This window comes from Acomys russatus, chromosome 8 (genome assembly GCF_903995435.1).
Source record: "Acomys russatus chromosome 8, mAcoRus1.1, whole genome shotgun sequence".
Classification (NCBI taxonomy): domain Eukaryota; kingdom Metazoa; phylum Chordata; class Mammalia; order Rodentia; family Muridae; genus Acomys; species Acomys russatus.
The window spans coordinates 26,729,006-26,750,847 of NC_067144.1; the positions used below are offsets into that span (position 1 = coordinate 26,729,006).

At 36.2% G+C, this 21,842-nt stretch overlaps 1 protein-coding gene and 1 pseudogene across 16 annotated transcripts in view; both read left to right on the top strand.

Moving 5' to 3' along the window:
• The window catches only part of Zbtb20 (zinc finger and BTB domain containing 20), a 732,891-nt gene that overhangs the window by 279,651 nt on the left and 431,398 nt on the right, over positions 1 to 21,842 (top strand). The window lies entirely within an intron of this gene.
• On the top strand, positions 12,114 to 14,086 carry LOC127192697 (60S ribosomal protein L3-like; annotated as a pseudogene).

The window sequence follows — 21,842 nt, forward strand, 5'->3', positions numbered from 1 at the left end:
TCACACTCCTATGGCAGCATTATTGCATGTAGATGTTAGCAGTATTAGAATCTTCTTTTTGAGACCTCTTGTTTGGTCTTTCATAGTCTCTCTTAAACCTTCGCAATTTATGTGTTTATTTGGTCAAAGACTTTATTTTTCTCTCTTATTTTCCTTTTGTCCCCCACTTCTCTCCTCATCCTTCTTTGCTGTTTGTGACAGGATCACTAAGCATGGCCTTCAAACCCTGATCCCATTGTCTCCCAAGTGCTAACATCCCAGGCATGCGCCCCACCCTCATAGCTGTTTTTCTCTTTTCAGATATGTTTTTTATATTGTCACCTACATATTATTCATAATTACTTCCCTTCACTGAGTTCATAAAATGCTCCAATAGGATTTTATTAAATCTATAAATTAATATTGGTGTCTATGTAATAATATTCAGTTTCATACTCAGAACTCTATAGTATTTTGCATTATGAATAGTTGTATTCACAAATCAATCTTATTGGCTTGCATCCCCAAATTACTCAGGATAGATGTAGCATTTTTCTTATGAATTGGGATTCTTTCAATTCTAGTTTCCAAATTTCTAGTAGAAAATCTATATTTGCTATTTTTAATATTTAAAATTAGTTATTTTTACTTAGCTGTTAATAGTTTCTTTGAAGTAATTTTGTGTTTTTAAGGCAAACTGATTATCAGCTAACAGTAATGGTTTAGTCTTTTCTCTTATAATTCTGTTTAATGTCCATTGTATTACTTAAAAAATTCAATCATTTAAGTGCTCATTGTGACAGGAAGCATACTTCCTGATTATATGTACCACAATACTTCTTTTTTATAGTTAAGGTTAATATAAATACTTTCTTATATTGGTAAAATACATTAGAATTCTATTTTGCTAACTATTAAATTTTTTTTAAAGTTTATATGCTACATGTTGATAAATCTTATGAAGCTCTAGTTGAAAAACACAGAAGAGATTTTTAATTCAGATTAATTTATCACACATTTATTCAACACTTACTTTGTACCAGAAAAATTTCACTAGGCATTAGAATTTAAGTACATTGTCCTTTCCCTTAAAAATGTTATATGGTAATTTAAAAAATGACAGTTTAGAAATAACTTAAGGTAATTGATTTTTCATTATTAAATAACTTACATTATTAGAAAACAATTTACATTTAAGAATTCAGTAAGAAAAATATCAAAAGCTTGTAATATGTAATATTTTATATCACCATGTAAATTATAAAATTTTTAAAAATAAAATGATTATTTATGATCAGACTTTTTAACTATTACATCAAGAACAATGGTGGTTGAATTCTAGTGAAAAACACTTGCAAAGTTTGATAATGCCCTACTAAATTTATAAGCTCTATACCATTGACTCTATTGTTTGTATATAATTAGGAAGCTGGATTTGTCATCATAGTTAATCTGGCATAGTTTACATTGTCTCGTGTAAAATGACTGAAATGACATATGCTTTTAGAGGAAATCACTTTTGTGATACTGTTTTTTGTTTGTTTGTTTTTGTTTACTGAATTTTTGTTGATCACAGAGTATTTTGAGTCACCTGTGAAATTCCAGTAGATATTCACACAGTTGTGGTTTTGGTACTAATTTTATTGCTTCAATTTACTTAATAAAATGTATCCTGCTTTAAAAAATGTATCCTGCTTTTCCCATCTTGTGAAACAATTTACCATATTTTTAAATTTCTGTTTTATTTTCCTCACTTAGTGTATATAAATATTTTAAGCTATACTCTTTCGACTAGATCCTTTATAATTTAAACAAATATTACTCTAAACATTTAGTTTGTCAATTTTTACACAGCATTATGCTATTTATTATTAGTTACAGTTCAGAAAGACGTAGCTCAAATGCTTTCAAGAAATATGCTTTCTGTTTGGTAGCTATGAATGGAGAAAAATATAAAACATTTCAAGGAAATATGTATACTTGATGTGAACTAATATATCTAATCATTTTTTATCTTTTAGATAAAATATTAAATATGTTGGATATGCAACCTCCACTGAAATAAACATTTTCCATATAATCATTATATTTTAAATTATTTAATCACTTGTTGGTTTTAATTTACAATATGTTTCTAATTTTTTTTCTTTTGAAACTACATTGGCTAGACAGATAAATGTACATGAACCCACACAGTATTATGGGTAATAATTTCTTACACATTTAAAAAACTTGATTTCAACTGGAATGTGTATTTCTAATTTATATTATGTCTCTTATTTTTCACAATTGTATCCTTATTTTCTGTTAAAAACTTTTATAATAGTCCGCTTAACCTAAATGCAAATGTTTTCAAAATAAAAGTTGATCCTGCATAGAAATTAAGCTTAATATAAACTAAAATCCTTGCTTTCCAAATTTCTTCTTTCATTGAAGAGCTCCTACACTATTGTTAAAAACGATTCCACAAAGAATTGACTTGCAAAGTAGGAGGAGTCTGTGTGCTGACACAAAGTTAGCAAACCTACTAAAGGGGTAATGGAAAGAAATGCTGGTTTATTAAAGGAGAACAGTACCATATTGGGGACACACACACACACACACACACACACACCATTTTATAAAGGTTACCATTTTAAAGTTTAACACTCATTATATATTCTCAAAATGTTATATTTTCTCAAATTTTATCTCTTCTCAAATTTAAGTGCTGGCATCAAATTGTATTTGTCACAAACTACAATGTTTGTCCCTTTGGAACTGTTATTCTACATTAATACATAAGTAATACTATTGATTAACAATATAGCTTCCAAGCTTCAAGGCCTTTCTCAGCCACCAATTCCCCTACACTCACTTTGAGCCTCCTGTGTGGTATCATTTGTGTGAGGTCTTGTTAAAATGTAAATAAATTATGCACAGCACATTTCCTCTATTTACCCAACTTACTATCTTGAAACAACTGTCTTGATGGAACACAGATTGATCTGTAGTGTGTTTCTGTACTGAATGAAGTAAAGAAGGCGTTTTATGAATATTTAACAGAATCTACTTCATACCAGTTTTTAAAAGTATTTTATGAATTGTAGATTATCTGAGCCATGGGATATGATGTAATTCTGCATAAAAGAGTTCATAGACTGAAGATATCTCCTCAAACAGAATTGGATTAGACTCCTGAGAAATATGCATTGGTGCTTTTATAGCACTTTAATGTTATAAGCATATCTCACACTTAATTATGCACATTGCTATTGTAGTGCTATATGGTAAATACAACAGGAATGAAAATACAGAAATAAGGATGCTCCTTAAAACAATTATCTTTACTATAATGCACTTTTTTTCTCTAAGGTTTTAGTTTCAAATATGCCATTTTGCTTGGCTTGAGAAGCAATTGTTAGCCTTCATATTATTTCAGAGAAAATTTATAATATCTGTGTAATGATACATTTCTCTATATACAACATTAGGATTTCCCACAGGAAAAGATTAGATCAAACAAAATATATGAAATAGTAAGTGGTAATAAGTATTTAAAAGTTGATAATGTCAAGCTTATGAGATATAATGCTACTTGATTATTGTATTATCTTTAGAAATAATTAGTGTAGAAATAGCTCATTTGTTTGATACATACAAATACTGAGATGAAGAGGCAATTTAGTGATGTGCAATAAATCAAATTGGCCTAAATCAAACTGGTCCTAACATTTATCTCACTAGGGGCTAGAAGACGGTTTAGGGGGTAATGTGCTTCCACATAATCCTGAGGGTCAGCATTTCAGAAGCAGGGTACGGTGCATGTTGATGCTTGAGAGTCAAAGTCAGGAAGATTGCTGTATCTTAACGGCCAGGCCAATCAGCCAATTCAAAGTTTTGTGGGGAGCCTTCTCTCAAATAAAATGGAGAGTTATTGAAGAAGACACATATATTGACCCCAGGACACATGTGCAGACATACAAAAACATACATACAAAAAATGTATCTCATAGGAATGGTATCTTTTTAAATTATAGTAGTTGTTATTACTATTGTATAATCAGTTTATTGATGCTTTGTAATTTTTCATATATGTTCCTATATTTTCTAATGATTATTCTTTATATTAATTTTCTATTTTGAATATATATACATATGTGCACACACACATATTGCATTCTAATTACCCTCACCACATCCTTTTTCTCTTTCTCTCGCCACTATAAAACTGTCTCATATCCATGAAGTCTTCTGAACCAGTGAATTTAACGAGGGCCATTTGTGTGGCTTTGAGGTTTGAACTATCCAGCAGAGCCTTCTGATCTTGGAGTACACAAGTGAGGCCAATGAGTGCCTTTCTCAATCCGTAGTCAATAATTCTCCAGGGTCAGGTGTGGTCCCCTGAATCTCCCACTCTATGGTGGACTGACGATGGTCCCAGACAAAGGCAGGCAAGTAAAATTTTGGGATCATAATTGCAGGGGCTCTGTCTTGTTCAGAAGAGAGCATTTCCTTTCCTGTCTTTTTTTTTTTTTTTTAATCTTCCTGCTCTTACATTCTTTCTATCCCTAATTTTTTCTCATATTTTTTCCACCTCTCTTCTGCAATGCTGCCTGAGAGGTAGAGCAGACCAATAGACTGTCATGTTTAGGGCTTGGCACTTAGTCATCACTTATTTAGCACATGAGGCCTCATTCTCCACAGTTCATTGCAAAGAGAAGCCTGTCTAATGAGTTTTGGTGTAGCATTTGTCTATGCACATAACATATAAACATTAAAAATATTAACATTAAGAAAGCATTTGGACACCATGACTCTTTACTAAACAGCTGTAGTAAGTTTCCATGTGGATTTAAATCTTTTCTGCTATGGGGCTTTGATTGAGTTTACAGTACATAGCATGAATATGTTCCTGTGGATAGACCTCAGATCCAGTCCATACAGTGATTGGATATCACCATAATAGTCACTGATGTGCCAGTGGACAGATCTTGCTGGGCAAGTTTGATTTGTGTTATTGTTTGCAGGATTAACAGTTGGCTAGGACCTTGGTGACTTTCCTCCCACAGCTACCTACATAGCACCTTTTGTCACTATGAAAGCTAGCAGGAAGAGAGGAAGCTTCTAGGTCAGGTCCAGCTTGATTTCTCTGTATTTTGTAACAAAGCTGTATCTTCAGCAGAGGAGTCCATCATGCAGTTCTGTAGGGCAACCAACAAATGGTAAGAGCTTGTAATTTTCAGGGGACAAGATAAAAGTTCAGTGAGAAACTTTTGTCTCAAAAACAAAGAGGTGAAGGTCAAATAGGGCAAACCTTAATTGTAGACCTCTGCCCTTTCACACATGTACATGGGCAATTGCAGCAGGACACACACATTCACCACATATATACAAACAAAAAGACTTGTGTTTATTTTATTATATACATTTGGGAGCACTGGACTCTGCCATATATTTATTTAAAATATGCGCTACAAATACCAAGGCTAGGAAGAGATATATTTATAGGAAGCAATTTAGAATTTCTTTTTTTTTCTTTTTTTAAAAATTTTATTAATTTATTCATATTATATCTCAATGGTTATCCCCTCCCTTGTATCCTCCCATTCCTCCCTCCCTCCCATTTTCCCCTTACTCCCCTCGCCTATGACTGTGACTGAGGGGGACTTCCTCCCCCTGTATATGGTCATAGGGTATCAAGTCTCTTCTTGGTAGCCTGCTATCCTTCCTCTGAGTGCCACCAGGTCTCTCCATTCAGGGGACATGGTCAAATATGAGGCACCAGAGTACGTGTGAAAGTCATACCCCACTCTCCACTCAACTGTGGAGAATGTCCTGTCCATTGGCTAGATATGGGTAGGGGTTTGAAGTTTACGGCCTGTATTGTCCTTGGCTGGTGCCATAGTTTGAGCAGGACCCCTGGGCCCAAATCTTCTATCATAATGTTCTTCTTGTAGGTTTCTAGAATATCTATCTGACCTGGATCTCTTAACATTAAAAATACTAAATTGCCTTCAACATAATAAAGGCAACATAGTATTTTCAATGTTAAGAGATCCAGGTCAGACAGATATTCCAATCTGGATTTTTAAAAAGAGTATACAAAGGTACTAAACTGAGCTGGAAGGGCTACAATTATTATTTTGAGGAGTTTTTCCATATATTTGGTTTCTTTATTTTTTTGTTTTTGTTTTCCAGACAGCGTTTCTCTGTGTAGCCTTGGCTGTCCTGCACTCAATCTGTAGACCTGGTTGGCCTAAAACTCACAGAGATCTGTTTCCTTTTGCCTCCCCAAGTGCTGGGATTATAGGCGTGCACCATTGAGCACCGCTGTACTCTGTTTCTTTAGTTGTGCCTATGGCTGTCATTAGATGACAGTAAATTGTAGAATATATCTCAACTGCAGCCATTCTTTGTTAATATTAAAAACAACTATCACTTAGGGATTCTTTTAAATCCTCCAGTAGAAGTTGCAAAGCCTAACAAAATGCACAGAAGAACTATCCACTTTACCTGAGAGACTAAACAAAGAAGTTCCACTTCGGAGGACCAAAAATCCATTTAAATATTTGTCTCTACGGCCTCCCCAGTCTAAAAGTGGGAGGTGGAGGCTCTTAGTTTCCATTATAGTAGTTTGGATATTGACTGGGATAGCCACGTCAGGTGAGGTCATAAACTTCCATGATATTCTGTATTCCAGCTTATTCAGTTCGAGACCTCTATGTGGTGTTCAGAGTCTTATTCTGAATTATGTTTCTTATTTTTCATGTGGAAACTAATCCTTACAGGTGCATGTTCTTAGGAAAAAGTACATAGTGTATAGCTGTGCCATCTTCATGAGTCAAGGCTGGGGGATCTAGATTTCTGTGACATTTTATGTGTGAAACATTAGTTTGGGCCCAGAAAAATCACTTTCAGAGTTGAAATGTTATACATTTTGTGTTTATTCATACAGAGTTTACTGAGTTTTCCTCTCTTTCTGTCTTTCACATTCAAGGTTGGAAATTTTCTAGAAACACTATATGTTTATTTCATCTTATGTGATATCAATGATTCTGTAAATCTATTCATAACATAAATGTTCTATGTAAGTCTATTCTCAAGAGAATTTTATTGTGGATCTTCATTTAAAGAAAAGGTTGTCTTTATAATAACTATTATTCTCCCTTTCTATATATGAACATTATAATTTGTCATTTTTTTTAGTTCCTATGGAGTTTATCCCCTTAATATGTTCCTGAAAACATATGCCTTGAGTGAGCACATAAGATTGTTAGACATGATAATAACTTTAAAGGTTAGCAGGCTACCAAGAAGAGACTTGATACCCTATGAGCATATACAGGGGGAGGAGGTTCCCCCTCAGTCACAGTCATGGGGGAGGGGAGTAAGGGGAAAATGGGAGGGAGGGAGGAATGGGAGGATACAAGGGAGGGGACAACCATTGAGATGTAATATGAATAAATTAATAAAAATATTTTAAAAGCCCCAAAAAAGAAATATTAAGTATTAGACCTATTTAAAGAGATCCCAAAGCTATGATTTTGTATGATATTAGGTTTAGATTGTATGTTATGGACTCCTAAATTGATTAAATTATTTCATCTCAGTATAGTTCTGAATTCCTCAGCATCCCATGATAAGCCAATATAATTCCAGCCCTTCTCAGTGAATAAATTGTCTCAGCTATATATGTATATGTATATATATGTAATTATATACATACATACATACATACATACAGACACATATACATACAGTGACTTTTGACTTAGGCTATTAATTTGTTTTCCATTTTATTGAAAATAGATTTGTTCACACAATATATCTGGTTATAGTTTCTTCCCCATCCTTCTCCTCTCCCATCTAAACCCACTACCTCTCTGCCTCTCTTTAGAAAAGAACAGGCTTTGGGGCTCACAGAGACTGAAGTGGCAATCACTAGGCTTAATGCTAGGCCCTCTGAATATATGTTACGGTTGCTTAGCTTGGTCTTCTTATAGGACTCCTAACAATGGGAGTAAGAGGGTATGTGTCTGTGACTCCTTTGCCTGCATTTTGAATGCTTTTTATCCTACTTGATTGCATTGTCCAGCCTTGATTCTGAGGGTCTGCACCTAGTCTTATTGAATCTTGTTATACCTTGTTCAGTCGATACCCCTGCTTGTTTTTTTTTTCAAGGGAAACTGAAAAGGAGTGACTCTGGGGGAGATGGGAGATAGGGGAGGAACTGGGAGGAGTGGTAGGAGGGAAAACTGTGGTCCTGATGTATTGTATGAGGGAAGAATAAATTAAAAGTTTTAAATATTTATTTTTAAAAATAAATTATAAGAGATAACAACAAAACATAACAAAGTAAAATATAAGGTAAATCAAAACCCAGCACATTGAAGTTGGACAAGGTAACATAACAGAAGGAAAAGAGCCATCATCCCCTTTCCTTCCTCCTGTGCTGCAAGCCTCCCTTAGCCATGAGAGAGGCATTTTATGGCTACATCCCATTTAGAGTTCTGTATTCCAACGTCTCTTTCTGTCTGTGTCTGTGTCTGTCTGTGTCCGTGTCTGTGTCTGTCTCCCTCCCCCCCCCAGCCCCCCACCCCGCATAAGGTCTAGATGTGGGTCTGTAATTATTATGGTCTGCTACAGGAGGAAGCCTCTCTTACGATGGTTGAATAAGGCACTGATCTATGAGCATAGCAGAGTGTCATTAGGAGTCGTTCTATCACTGCTGTTGTTTTGTTATGAACAGTAGTGTTTGGTTTTACCCCCAGTCTCTGCGTAATATAGTCGCAGGTTCCTGGTCACCCAATCAGTGTGCTGAATGTGCTCTGCCACATGGAGTGGGCCGTAAGTCAAATCAAATGAAGTAAAGTTACTCCAACAAGCTTTGTGTCACTATTGCTCTAACATATTTTGCATGCAGGACAGGGTTGTAGATCAAAGGGTTTGTGGTTGGTGTGGTGTTCATGTTTCTATTTTGGTAGCCTTGAATTTCTTGGTATAGGAGAATACTCTCTGAACAGAATACCAATAATGTAGGCACTTAGATGAACAATTAATAAATGTGACCTCATGAAACTGAAAAGTTTCTGTAAGCCAAAGTACACCACCAATCAGACAAAGCAGCAGACTATAGAATGGGAACAGATTTTATACTCCAGGGCTAATGTCTAAAGCATATAATGAAATCAAGAAATTTTATATTAAAAAACAAATAATGCAATTTTAATGTACATTAGATATCTAAACTGACAATTCTCAATAGAGGAAACTCAAATGGCTGAAAAACAAAGAAATGTTCAACATCCTTAGCCATCGGAAATGCAAATCAAAGTTACTTTGGGAGTCCATCTTACACCTGTCAAAATGACTAAGATCAACACAAGTGATGGCTTGTGCTGGTGAGGATGTGGAGAAAGGGGAAAATGCCTCTATTGCAGGTGGAAGTGCAAATTTGTACAGCCACTTTGGAAATCAATATGGTAGTTTCTCAGAAAACTGGGAATTGATATGCCTTAAGATCCAGTTATACCATTCTTGAGCACCCAAAGAACAGTTTATTCTGCCACAAAGACACTTACACAACCATTTTCATTGCTCTTGTATTCATAATATCTGGAAATTGGTAACAATCTAGATATCCCTTAACAGAAGAATCGGTTTAAAAATGCGATACATTAACACAATGGAGTATTACTCAGCTGCTTAAGAAATGTCATCATGAAATTTATAAACATATAGATGGAACTAGAAAAAATCATTCTGAGTGAGGAACCCAGACTTAGAATGGTTAATATAGTATTTATTGACTTAACTATGTAGTTATTAGTCATTGAGCAAATGATAACCAAGCCATAATCTGTAGACCTTGATGACAGGCTAGGTATAGAGGAAGAGACTGGTGTGGGGTGGGCGCATGTACCTCCTAGAAAGGAAGAAATAGAACAGATCTTATGTATAGACTGGAGACATGAACGACTGGAATGGGAGAATCATGTGGGGAGGCAAAGGAGAAGGAGGGTTGAGGGGGGAAACTAAAGGAGAGACAGCTAGAATGAGTGTCATTTTGTGGGGTGTTATGGAAACCTAGTGCTGTTGAAATCTGAAATATATGAATGCTATTGTAATGGAGTCAGCAAGTAATGGGGAGAAGTACTTACAACTCGCCATCTTTTGTCATTGAACGAGTCTTCCAGTACTGGGACTGGGTTACATCCAATTGAGTTGTTGGCCAAAGGTTCCAATGGAAACTGCCAAACAACCCAGTCTGTTTCCAAGACAATAGGCTGTTCTCCACAAATTGAAAGCAAGACCCATTTGCTGAAAACTACACCCACAGAGCTCATAGAATATAGAGAGGTGCCTAAATAGGAACATCACCTCTACAATCTATTGTCTTTGTGATGTGAATATATTCTCAGCTATGTTTTTAAAAAGCAATGCTTGAACTTTCATAAGAGATTTGACAACTTCACCATTACTAGTCTACCCATATTCCATTCTTCAGTCCATCCTAATTTTTTCAGAACTGGAAGGCATTCTGAGAGCATCCCACAAACATCTAAACTTTCTAGAGATGTCCAGGCCATGGATGATTTTCAGGGCTTGTGTGACCATCTTAGTATTTTTAATTATGCCAAATTTTTTGCAGCTGGACCTAGATTACTGAATTTCAAGGAAAAGAATTAGACAATGTCACTATTTAGGTATGCAAAAATTACTTATCTTTACTATAAAATTCATAAAATATATCATCCAAACTGTAGGAAGGAAGGCAAAAAAGAAGTAGAAAAATATGTCCACTAAATCTCCAAAATGTACTGAATTATAATAATTTATGTATTTGGAAAGCTCCTGTACATTCCACATAGAAGAAACACAATAGTTCTGATCAAGTTTGCAATATTGTTGAAAGTAAAAAGAAAGGAAAAACAATCTTGCAAACAGACAAATGAAGAGTTTAAGTATATACAGTGGGTAAGCCAGAAGTCAAAGAAGTTCTAAAGCAAATGAAAGTAATAATCAATTAAGAATTTTATATTAAAAACTATCTTTAAATATGAAAAATTAACAATTTTCAGATGAAGACAATGTATTGATAATAAACTTATCATATGTGCATACTGAAAAGGATTTAAGCTAAAAGGAATTACATATAAACTGCGACTATATGTACCAAATAAATAAGTCAGTCCCAGTAATTATATAGTGCCATTGTTTGACTATGAGTCCTTGTTAAAGATAAGTTCCCTAGGGAGGATCTTGGTTCTTTGACAGAGCCTCGTAGGAAAGCTTTATGTCTATAAAGCTGTTGTCTTCTAAAGGCTTGTGGAATATTTCATGTTCTCAGTTTCATCATGTTTTCTGACCTATAAATTGAATGATTTGCTTTAACATCGTCTCTGGCTATGATGTCCTGCTCATTCTACGGAATTCTCAAAATGTAGAGAAAATAATCCTTCTAGCTTTATAAGTTAACAGGTACTTCATTATAGTGACAGAAAGATGAATAGCATGTAGAAGTAAATAGACAGTAAATTATATAATTACCCCAAATCAAAAAAGAAATTAATAATAATAAGAAACCAATAAATGCAACCTATTCTTCTGTGGCCTGGCAAGGCAGCCCCACCAGGAGGAAATGATTGGAAAGCAGGCAACAGAATCCACTTTAGAGACAGCCCCTGTTTCCCTTACTACGAGACCCACATGAAGAATAAGTTGCCCATTGGCTACATCTGTGTAGGGGCCTAGGTCCCTGGGTTGGTGCTTCAGTCTCCACAAGCTTCAACCCACTCCACCCCCTGCCCTGGTTAGTTGACACTGTTGGTCTTCTTCAGAGCTCCTGTCCTCTCCCTTCTATCTTCCCCGCCCCCCTTTCCCACAGTCTGTTTTAATAGGCTGCTGGGTGGAGCCTTTTAGGGTGACTCCCCTTTTCCAAGGAGTACAGGAGGAAGGATAGGGGGAAGAGGAAGGGAGAGTGAGACTGGGAGGAAAGAAGAGAGGAAGGGTAAGATCCAGATGTAAAATAAACAAACAAACAAATAGCCAGTGTTGACAAAATATAAAGATAATTTGAAATAGACCATTTCTTTAAATGCACATGGTCACACAGTAAAGATTAACAACTATATTTTTAATAAAAGTATTGATGTTTTATTTGCAATAAAAAGAAATCAATAAAGTAGAAAATAAAAAGTTTTCTTGTCAGTGTCTGCTGGTGTGGTATCTCCTTGGTAGTTTTCTGTTCCCAGGCATTGGTCCCTGGGCTTCTTGCCTTAGGAGCACAGTAGTCTTCATTGTGGGAAAGTGAAGAACTTCCCAAAAGATGACCCTTCCGAGCCTTTACACTCACAACCTTTCTAGTCTACAAGGCTTGCATGACCCATATCATCTGGAAAGTTGACAGGACAGTATCAGAGGTGATCAAAAAGAAGTCATGGAGGCTGTAACCATTGCTGAGACACCACACATGGTGCCTCTGATCATTGTGGGACATGTGGAAACTTCACTAGGCCTCTGCACTTTCAAGACAGTCTTTGCCTAACACATCAGTGATGAGTGTAAAAGGCATTTCTACAAAAACACACACAAATCTAAGAAGTTCTCACCAAATACTGCAAGTAATGGCAAGACAACACGAGCAAGAGACAGCTGGAGGAGGACTTCAACAGCACAAAGAAGTACTGCTGGCATCTACAAAGATGCTCACACATATCCGCATAAGTGCCCTCTCTCAGATGTGTGTGCTTCCTCTGTGCTAAAAGAAGATGGTGATCCAGTGAATATGGGCACTGAGGCTGAGAAGCTAGACAGGGCCTGGGAGGGACTGGAGTAGCAGATTCTGTTGAACCAGGTGTTTGAACAGGATGAGATGATTGATGTCATTAGGGTGACTAAAGGCAAAAGCAACAAAAATATCACCAGTTGCTGGCCTGCAAAGAAGCTGCCCTGCAGTACCTACATAGGGCTGCACAAGGTTACTTGTATTGGAGCCTGGCACTGTGCTTGTGTGACCTTCCTTGTGGCTTGAGCTGGGCAAAAAGGCTACCATAATAAGAAAAAAATTATAAGTTTAGTCAGGGCTAGCTAATCAAAGATGAAAAACGGATCAAGAACAATGCTTCTGCCAAGTTTGATCAATCTTACAAGAACAACAACTCACTAGGTGGCTGTGTCAGCAATGTTGAAGTGACCAGTGACTTTTTGTTGCTAAAAGGCTGTTTGGTGGGAAGCAAGAAGCAAAGGCTCACCTTCTGCAAGTCTGTGCTGGTGCAGACCAAGAATTGAGCTCTGCAGGTTCTTGACATGAAGCTCGTTGACACTACATCCAATTTTGGTCATGGTTATATCCAGACTACATAAGCGAAGAAAACATTCATGGGACCACTCAAAAAATACCATATTGCCAAGGAGGAAGGTACTTAGTGTGCCAAAAGCACCTTATGCAGTAGGTTGGGTCTCAGTAATATTTTCACAATGGCAAGGAAGAAGAAAGGGAGAGAAGGGAAGGAAAGAAGGAAGGAGAAAGAGAAAAAAGAACAAATTTATTAGAACCATAAAAAGTTAACAATATCGGCAGAATTTTAGCTAGACTTGCCAAAGAGCTGAAGATAAAACAGTTAATAACATCAAAAATGAAGGAGGGGTACAAATGGTCACACGTAATCTCATGGAAATCTAAAGGAGTCTAAGACAAAACTGTGGACTGAGACATCCCAATTTCAATCAACAATTCAGTTGAAATAAACAAGCCTGGAAATGATCAGGTTAACAAGACTAACCTAGGAAGAAATATAGACTTTTCATTGGCCTGTAACCATTAGATAAATAAAATTGATAAGGCAAGGGGGAAAAAAGAGATAGGGAGAGAAGAACAGAGGGAGGGAAGGGAGAGAGTCTCACTCTAAATAAATACAAATGGTCTCCATGGTACATTCTACCAACAACTTTTAAAAATCCCAATCTTTCACATAATTTTCTAGAATTTATTGAGGAGAAACACTTTTGAAAAATGAGGATAATACCTTGCAGTCAACATACAAAAATATCACAACAAAAGGAAAAACAAAATCAATAGCTGTACTGAAAGTAGACACCAAAAGCTTCAACACACTATTCAAATACAACACACTATTCAAATACAGCAATATTATCTGTGCACCCTATTTACGTAGGATCCTTCCCAGAACTGCAAGGTTGAGTTAAAGTCCAATAGTCAGTTCATGTAAAATATCACATTAATAGAATATAAACTGACCATCTTAATAGATACGTAAACACAGTTTAAAAAATACAGTCTCTAGTTGTGACAGTAACCTCAACAAACTAGTAACAGAGGAAACTTCTGAACAGAATGAAGGCATCTATGAAAAATCTATAATATAAATGTAGCCATGGAATCTTGCTGCTAAGATTGGAAAGGAGTCAAAGCTGTCAGATCTGACCTCCTGCATGTGACAATATAGTAAACTTGAGCTAAGAATGATGAAACAGAGAGGGAAGCAAAAGAAAAGGAGCCATAATGGACAGAAATCAGTGGAAAAGTGAAACATAAAAATGATTTTTGTTTGTAGATAATATAATCTGGCACATCGAAAATTAAGTAATGCACATAAACACACTTATGAACTAATTACGAGTTTGGCAAATTAACTATATACAAGTTCACTGCAGAAATCCGTTTTCTTTTTGTATGCCAGCAACAATGAAATTACAAAAATTCCATTTGTAATAACATCAAAAAGAATAATTTTCTAGAAGCCTACAAGCTAATTTTAACATTGGAAATGATGTAATAGTTAAATTACTTAATAAAAATAAAACAAAATTATCACTATCTCATCTTAAAATGTACTATTCAAATATAGTGAGGAAGAGACTCTGATACTGGCTTGTAGATCAATGGAATGACATTGAGAGCCCAGAAAAGTAAACTTTACTATTTCGAAGTTGGTTTTTACAAACACGGTGCCAATGTAATTTGTCAACGCTTAGGTAGGATGCAAAGACTACATGACTACTTGTATATTTTAAATATTTACCTCATACTGTCCATAAAAATTAGCTCATGTACCTAACTTCAAGAGCTAGAATTATAGGACTTGAAGATGTTATAAAGAATATCTTCAGGACTTTGTTTCAGAAAGAATTCTTAGATATGACACCAAAACCTTGATTTTAAAATGAGTAAATCCCAGTAATGATTGGACTGGCAAAACATGCCCACTGATGCCATAGTGGCATAAATGGTGTGGATGTAGTAAATTAGTAAACAACTATATTATGGAATCTAATATTCACTCTGCAAGATGGAACCCATTGTTATCTAAGCTCAAAATTCATGACTTGTTAGGCTATAGATATAGGGAGACCTAACGCTATTGTTGAACATAGCATTACGAACGTATTACTAACCTACCCCCTAAGTTCCTATCTTTCTACCCATAGATTAGTGCATCTCTCAACTCCCCGTTAAGAAATTTCTTTTCATAGTAGGTGGTGATTAATCCAAAGAACAGTGGGTGGTCAGTGTCTCATAATCAGCATCTCTCCTTTTCCTCCTACAGATGCTGGGATTATTGAAAATAGAGGGCCGAAAGTGTTAAGAGCCAGAAGTAGTGAACATGTGCAGTGAAGCATTATCTGGCGAACATGTTAGGACAGTTGTACGTGTGATGTCACAGAGGCTATAACTGCATGTACAACACCTGTATAAAATGAAGCCAGCCAAAATGCGAGTTTAGAATTCCAAGCCATGTGTGAGAATCTATTGGCAGCTAGTAGCTACTGAAGAAGATTTAAGTTTCCTTCAAAGACGCTGCCCCTGAAAGGCTGCCCATGCTCCAGTAGATGGTCCTATACCCTTGCATATACAAGCAGCACTAACTAGACTTAGTGAATTAGAGAGAGAGAGAGAGAGAGAGAGAGAGAGAGAGAGAGAGAGAGAGAGAGAGAGAGAGAGAGTGAGAGCACGAAGCTGGAAGAAATAAGGGAGAAATTGGAAAGGAGAGAATGGAGTGAATTTCATAAAATCACATTATATGCATGTATAAAATTTTCAATAAAAATATGCTTACAAAGGAATGAATTGAAAACTTGAACTTCAACAAAATTAAGAACTTAATCATAGAAGTGAAATGATAAGAAAACAGCTATAAGATTTGAATAGATTAATAAGTCTTAAATTTATCATAAGTGTTAATGTTACTTATAAATCATAAATTATCTCCTAATATATTAAGAAATATTACCTAGTATGATAAATAATCCATTTTAAAATGAATATTTTGAATAAATATCTCACTGAAGAAGAAAGAGGAATTGCAATAAACACTGGAAAAGATGCTCGACATGAATAACCCTGGGGGAAAGTAAACTTAACCCAGAGGACACCGCCATACAGCTACAGGAGCTATGATTCTTCTCTCTTAAAGACAGTAAAAAGTATTCATAAGGATGTGGGGAAACAGAACCATTCCACATAACTGATGTGAATGAAATTTTAATAGTTCATTTCAAATATGTTAGGAATTTCTTTAAAATTAAAATCAACCAAATCTGAGAACTCAACAATTCAACTTCTCAGTGTGTCACAAAGAGAAATGAAAACATATCCACACAAAATGTTCATGGCACTCTTATTCATAACAGCCAAAAGGTGGACACTGCCTTAATGTGCATCAGCTGACAAATGAACTTTAAAAAATGTGATGGCATGCATGCATGCATGTAGTGATTCAGTGTTTGTGTCTGTGGATTTACTACAGCTAGCTATTTCACCTTCCTCCTCCAACTTACCTGTGAAAACAGACTGTAACCTGGAATTGTAGGCTGAATAAACCCTTTCTCTCTTAAGTTGATTTTGTCAGCGTTTTCTATTATAACAATAGGACATAGGACTCAGACATACGTCCTATAAGTTATGCTTTTATATAATGCTAAAATAAAAATGTTCATTAAAACTAAATTATTGCTGATACTTCTTAATCATTATTCAAGTTTAATATCCTCAATGACATGTCAGGTTGACCGAATGTCCTGGCCAGTATTATAATAAATCTTTTGTATGCATCTATGAAGGTCATAATTCCAGTCTATTTATAAGAAAGTATTAGTATTAGTTCTGTAACAAAACACGAAGTATTTGATCTTGTTTAAAACTGCGAAAATAACGGAAAACAAAAATCGACACAGACAAGAAAAACTAAGTGCACATGGCACAGCCATGCAGTGTGACATTTTAAATTGAATTCTGTTTAGTTCCAAGCCCCATTTCTCAATTGGGTTATTTGGTTTGGTGGTGTTCGCAACAGAGGAATATCAAATGGCTGAGAAGCACTTAAAGAAATGCTCAACCTCCTTAGTCATCAGGGAAATGCAAATCAAAACAACTCTGAGATTCCGTCTTACAGCCATCAGAATGGTTAAGATCAAAAATTCAAGCGACACCACATGATGGCAAGGATGTGGGGAGAGAGGAACACTCCTTCATTGCTGGTGAGAATGCAAACTAGTACAGCCACTTTGGAAATCTATCTGGTGCTATCTCAGAAAACTGGGAATAGGGCTTCCTCAAGACCCAGCTATTCCACTCCTTGGAATATACCCAGAAGATGCTCCAGCACACAACAAGAAACTTTGCTCAACCATGTTCATAGCAGCCTTATTCATAATAGCCAGAACATGGAAACAGCCTAAGTGTCCCTCAGTAGAAGAATGGATAAAGAAACTGTGGTACATATGTGGTACTATGGACTACTACTCAGCTATTAAAAACAAGGAATTCCCGAAATTTGTGGACAAATGGATTGAGCTAGAAATGATCATAATGAGTGAATTAACCCAGAAGCTGAAAGAAGCACTTATATCTGCATACTAGCCCAAGGGGCATGTCCCACGAAAGCCTTCACTTACCAGGAAACTGGGACAGAGGGGAGGACATCCTATTGGGATTCTAAATGCGAGAAGCATGGGAGAATAGCAAAGTAGAAGGATCCAGAGGGTCCTAGAAACCTACAAGTAGAACATTATGATAGGCAGATTTGGGCCCAGGGGTCCCACTCAAACTAAGGCACCAGCCAAGGACAATACAGGCGATAAACTTTAAACCCCTACCCAGATCTTGCCAATGGTCAGAACATTCTCCACAGTTGAGTGGAGAGTGGGATATGACTTTCTCACGTACTCTGGTGCCTCACATTTGACCATGTCCCCTGGAGGGGGTGACCTGGTGTCACTCAGAGGAAGGACAGCAGGTTGCCAAGAAGAGACTTGATACCCTATGAGCATATACAGGGGGAGGTAATCCCCCTCAGGAACAGTCATAGGGGAGGGGAATAATGGGAAAATAAATGGGAGGGAGGGAAGAATGGGAGGATACAAGGGATGGGATAACCATTGAGATGTAACAAGAATAAATTAATAAAAAATTAAAAATAAATAAATAAATTGAATTCTGGGAAAAGGAGAAATATGCTAATGGAAGATTTGGTAACATCTAATATTTGACATTAACAGACCATTTACTAACATTAAAAGTCATTTTATTCTGGGTTTGAAAAAATGTCAGTTGTGTCAATAAAAAGTTATCTTTTAGTAATGCATACTAAAGTCTTTATGGGTAAGTGATACATTATTTGGCATTGTCTCTTGATCTGGTGGAAGAAAAACTGGTAAAGAGAATAGGTAGACAATGGCTGTGTTGGCAATGCATGGAACTAACTCACTGTGCATTTTACTCTTCCATATATTTGAAATTTTCCATAATTTTTTCAGAAGGGAAATTCAACTGAAAATTCACAATTAGCATTCTATGCTGATCACAGTCACATAAGAGTCAAATAATTGCAGTGTCAAAATTAATAAGCCAAAAAAGATTTACTGAACATGCAAAAATAACCTGAGCAAGATAAAATCAGGGCAGAACATTAAGAGAAGTGCTTGACCTCCTAAACTGTAGTGCTTCTTGTTCTTTCCTTGGAGCTCTGGCCTAGTCAGAAGCTGATATCTCAGTTTCTATCTATGTGAGGATGTTTGAGTGAGCTAGCATGGCCAGAGGCCACCTTTGATCTACTCAGTGCTAGGATCTGTGGCGTTTCACTGCTCTATGGTTTTTGTTGTTTAACTAAGGCTTTATTTGCGGCCTTTTGACTTGTAGAATGGGTCACTGTAAAGTACCTCATTTGCTGCTTCTGAGAATACATAAAGCATCTAGTGCAAAGGACAGAGCTGTTGTGCTGAGGATTTGTGCACAGAGGATCCTTCTCCAGGCTTCACAATTCACACTGACCTCACTGTGTCATTGGATATTGAATATACTCTGTAAATCCTCACAGTTTCATTCCTACTAGAATATCTACCACTGATGTTAATTTTACTACTGCCTAATATGATTTTTTAAAAGATTGTAAAAACTTTTACGTCAGGGAAATTTATTCTTATTGAAGACACATGCATTGCAGATCTGTTTTAAAGGTGGATTCCTGTACAGTTGTGATCCCAAAAGCTGGAAGTTAAGAAGCAAAGAGTAGGGCTGTGATAAGGCCCTGCCCTATTTTCTGCACCTCAGTCTCAGTGTGCCCTCAGAGTTTTTCACTCCTTAATGACCTGCCTTCGAGCAATTTCTACCTAATATTGCACCCTACTGCTCAGTGACAGAGTTAATGGTTTGTTCATGTGGCAATGAAGAGGAGCAGTATTCATATCAAAGACAACTGCTCCCTCTTCCAGGTCCATCTTTGGGCCAAGATACGTAGTCGCCAACAGTGAGTTGGCGACTGTATTTTTTAAGTCCTGGCGCAAAGCAAGATCCATCTGTTTTGCCCAGCCGTTTGCCTGAGTGCCACAGAGCGGTCCTGTTATTAGGCTTATTTGTGGTCCTATTTGAGGTTAGGCATAATGTAAATAAACTTCAGTCCTCCTTTTGATGAATGCAGCACAGGAATGAAAAGGGGTGGTGTTGGGAGTGTAAGGAAGGCCGAGTCTATTTTCTCAATTCCTCTGTTTTTTTAGGTGGAGAACCAGACATTTGAAAATGAGTTTGTCATCTGGAAGGATAGTTGTGACCAAGTTTCCCTCAACAGGATACAAGATGTTATTTTTGAGCTTCATTACCCTCAGCAGAGAGAGGAAGAGAGACGGAGACAGACAGAGGGAGAAGCAGGCAGAAATGGAGAAGAAAGCTAGGCAAAGGGAACAGCGAGGGACGGCGTGCATGACTTAATGCTGACTATTCACAAGGAACCTTATGAGTTTCAATAGTTTCCTGTACTCCACATCTGCTGGTTTGAGGAACTGCTAGTTGTCAGCTAAATAGTTTATATGTGTGTGTTCAATCTCATTTCTCTCACCTTTCCCGGTTGAAGCCAGACAGGGAGTCGGTTTCACTGACCGCATTTTGTTGATGAGAACAATGCCAGTTGTGATTCAGATTCATCTAGAAAGGGATACTTTTTATGTTTCTGAATCATTTATCAGGGGTTATTGTTATTCCATATAATTTTTGAGCACAGTTATTTTTGTCAGTGTCTTTCTTGAATGTTTGGTTGCCTTATAAGGATATATGTGCTCTCCCCTCCTCTCATTCAGTTGTCCCTGGTGACGCCTCCATAATTTCTGTCTTTACACTGGTGCATTTTTAGTCTAATTCAGGCATTTGAGAAGCAAAGGGAAAGTTTAGTAAGTCAGTAATTTTTTTTATAAAATCTAATCTCATTCATGGGTGGATTTAGTATGAATTATGAGCAAGTTTGCATTTAAAATGTATGTACATCAAATAGACACATTGCTCAAATTATTCTTCCATATATTTCAAAGGAAAACAGGATTTGCAAGTGAGAACCAGATGCATTTTCTAATAATAGGTGCAATTTCAGAGGTGATTTATGATTATGATCTCATATGTGGAAATATTAAATATTACATTGCATTATGTGAGGGTCAGACATAAACCTACCACAATCAGGGCAACAAATACATAATAAAAATACTGTTGTAAAGTAAAATAAGGAAGATAATTATAATAGCTCCATTTTAGAATTAAAAATATCATTTTCTAAACACTAATGTGCTAGTTGTTTGAACCTAAAAATAGGAATGCCTTAATGTGGTGTGTGTGTGATTCTCTTATTACTAGTATTTGTAGAGGATGCTGTTTGAAGAAAAGATTGAAAAAGAAACATTAGGCTGTTTAAATCTCAAAGTTGTGGGATACAATTGGAGAGCTGAATGCCTGGGCTCTTAATTTGAATATTAAAGAATTGTTTCTGTTTTATTTTTAACCATACAGTTAACCCAAGGTGTCGCAATTAAATCCTTATGATCTTCTTGTGTTGCACTAGTGATACTATGTTACAGGAAGTATAATTTGATATGAAGTGGGGCACAGGCAGCCCGTAATATAACGCAGTAGCCAGTTTGCATTTTGTATTACTGGTTGTTTACCTCTCATTTACAGTCTTGCCTCCACAGGTCAATTGTTTGAAACCACAGATTAGGTTCCTTCAACATGTATATGCAGATGCATGGAATTTTCCATGTTGTCCTATGATCTTAATATTTTCCATACTTTTTGGGTAGTGAAATTTTTCCTTAGAGTTTTTTCTTTATATTACTTAAATATAACTAAATGCACTATAGGAAGTCGCTAGCCAAAGCACTATGAAGTCCTTAACATGGAGGGAGACTTTGTTCTTTCAGAATTACCTGTGTTTCATCTTTAGATTCTTTTATTTTCATTAAGAAATTACTCTGGGAAAGGGTATTTTCCCTTTCTTTTTTTCTTTTTCCCCCTTAACAGGGATAAAAGAGCTCTGCTTGACTGGGAATGCATTGCTTTGGATGGGGAAACATTATGAAAGTTTAATTTTTAATTAAATCTG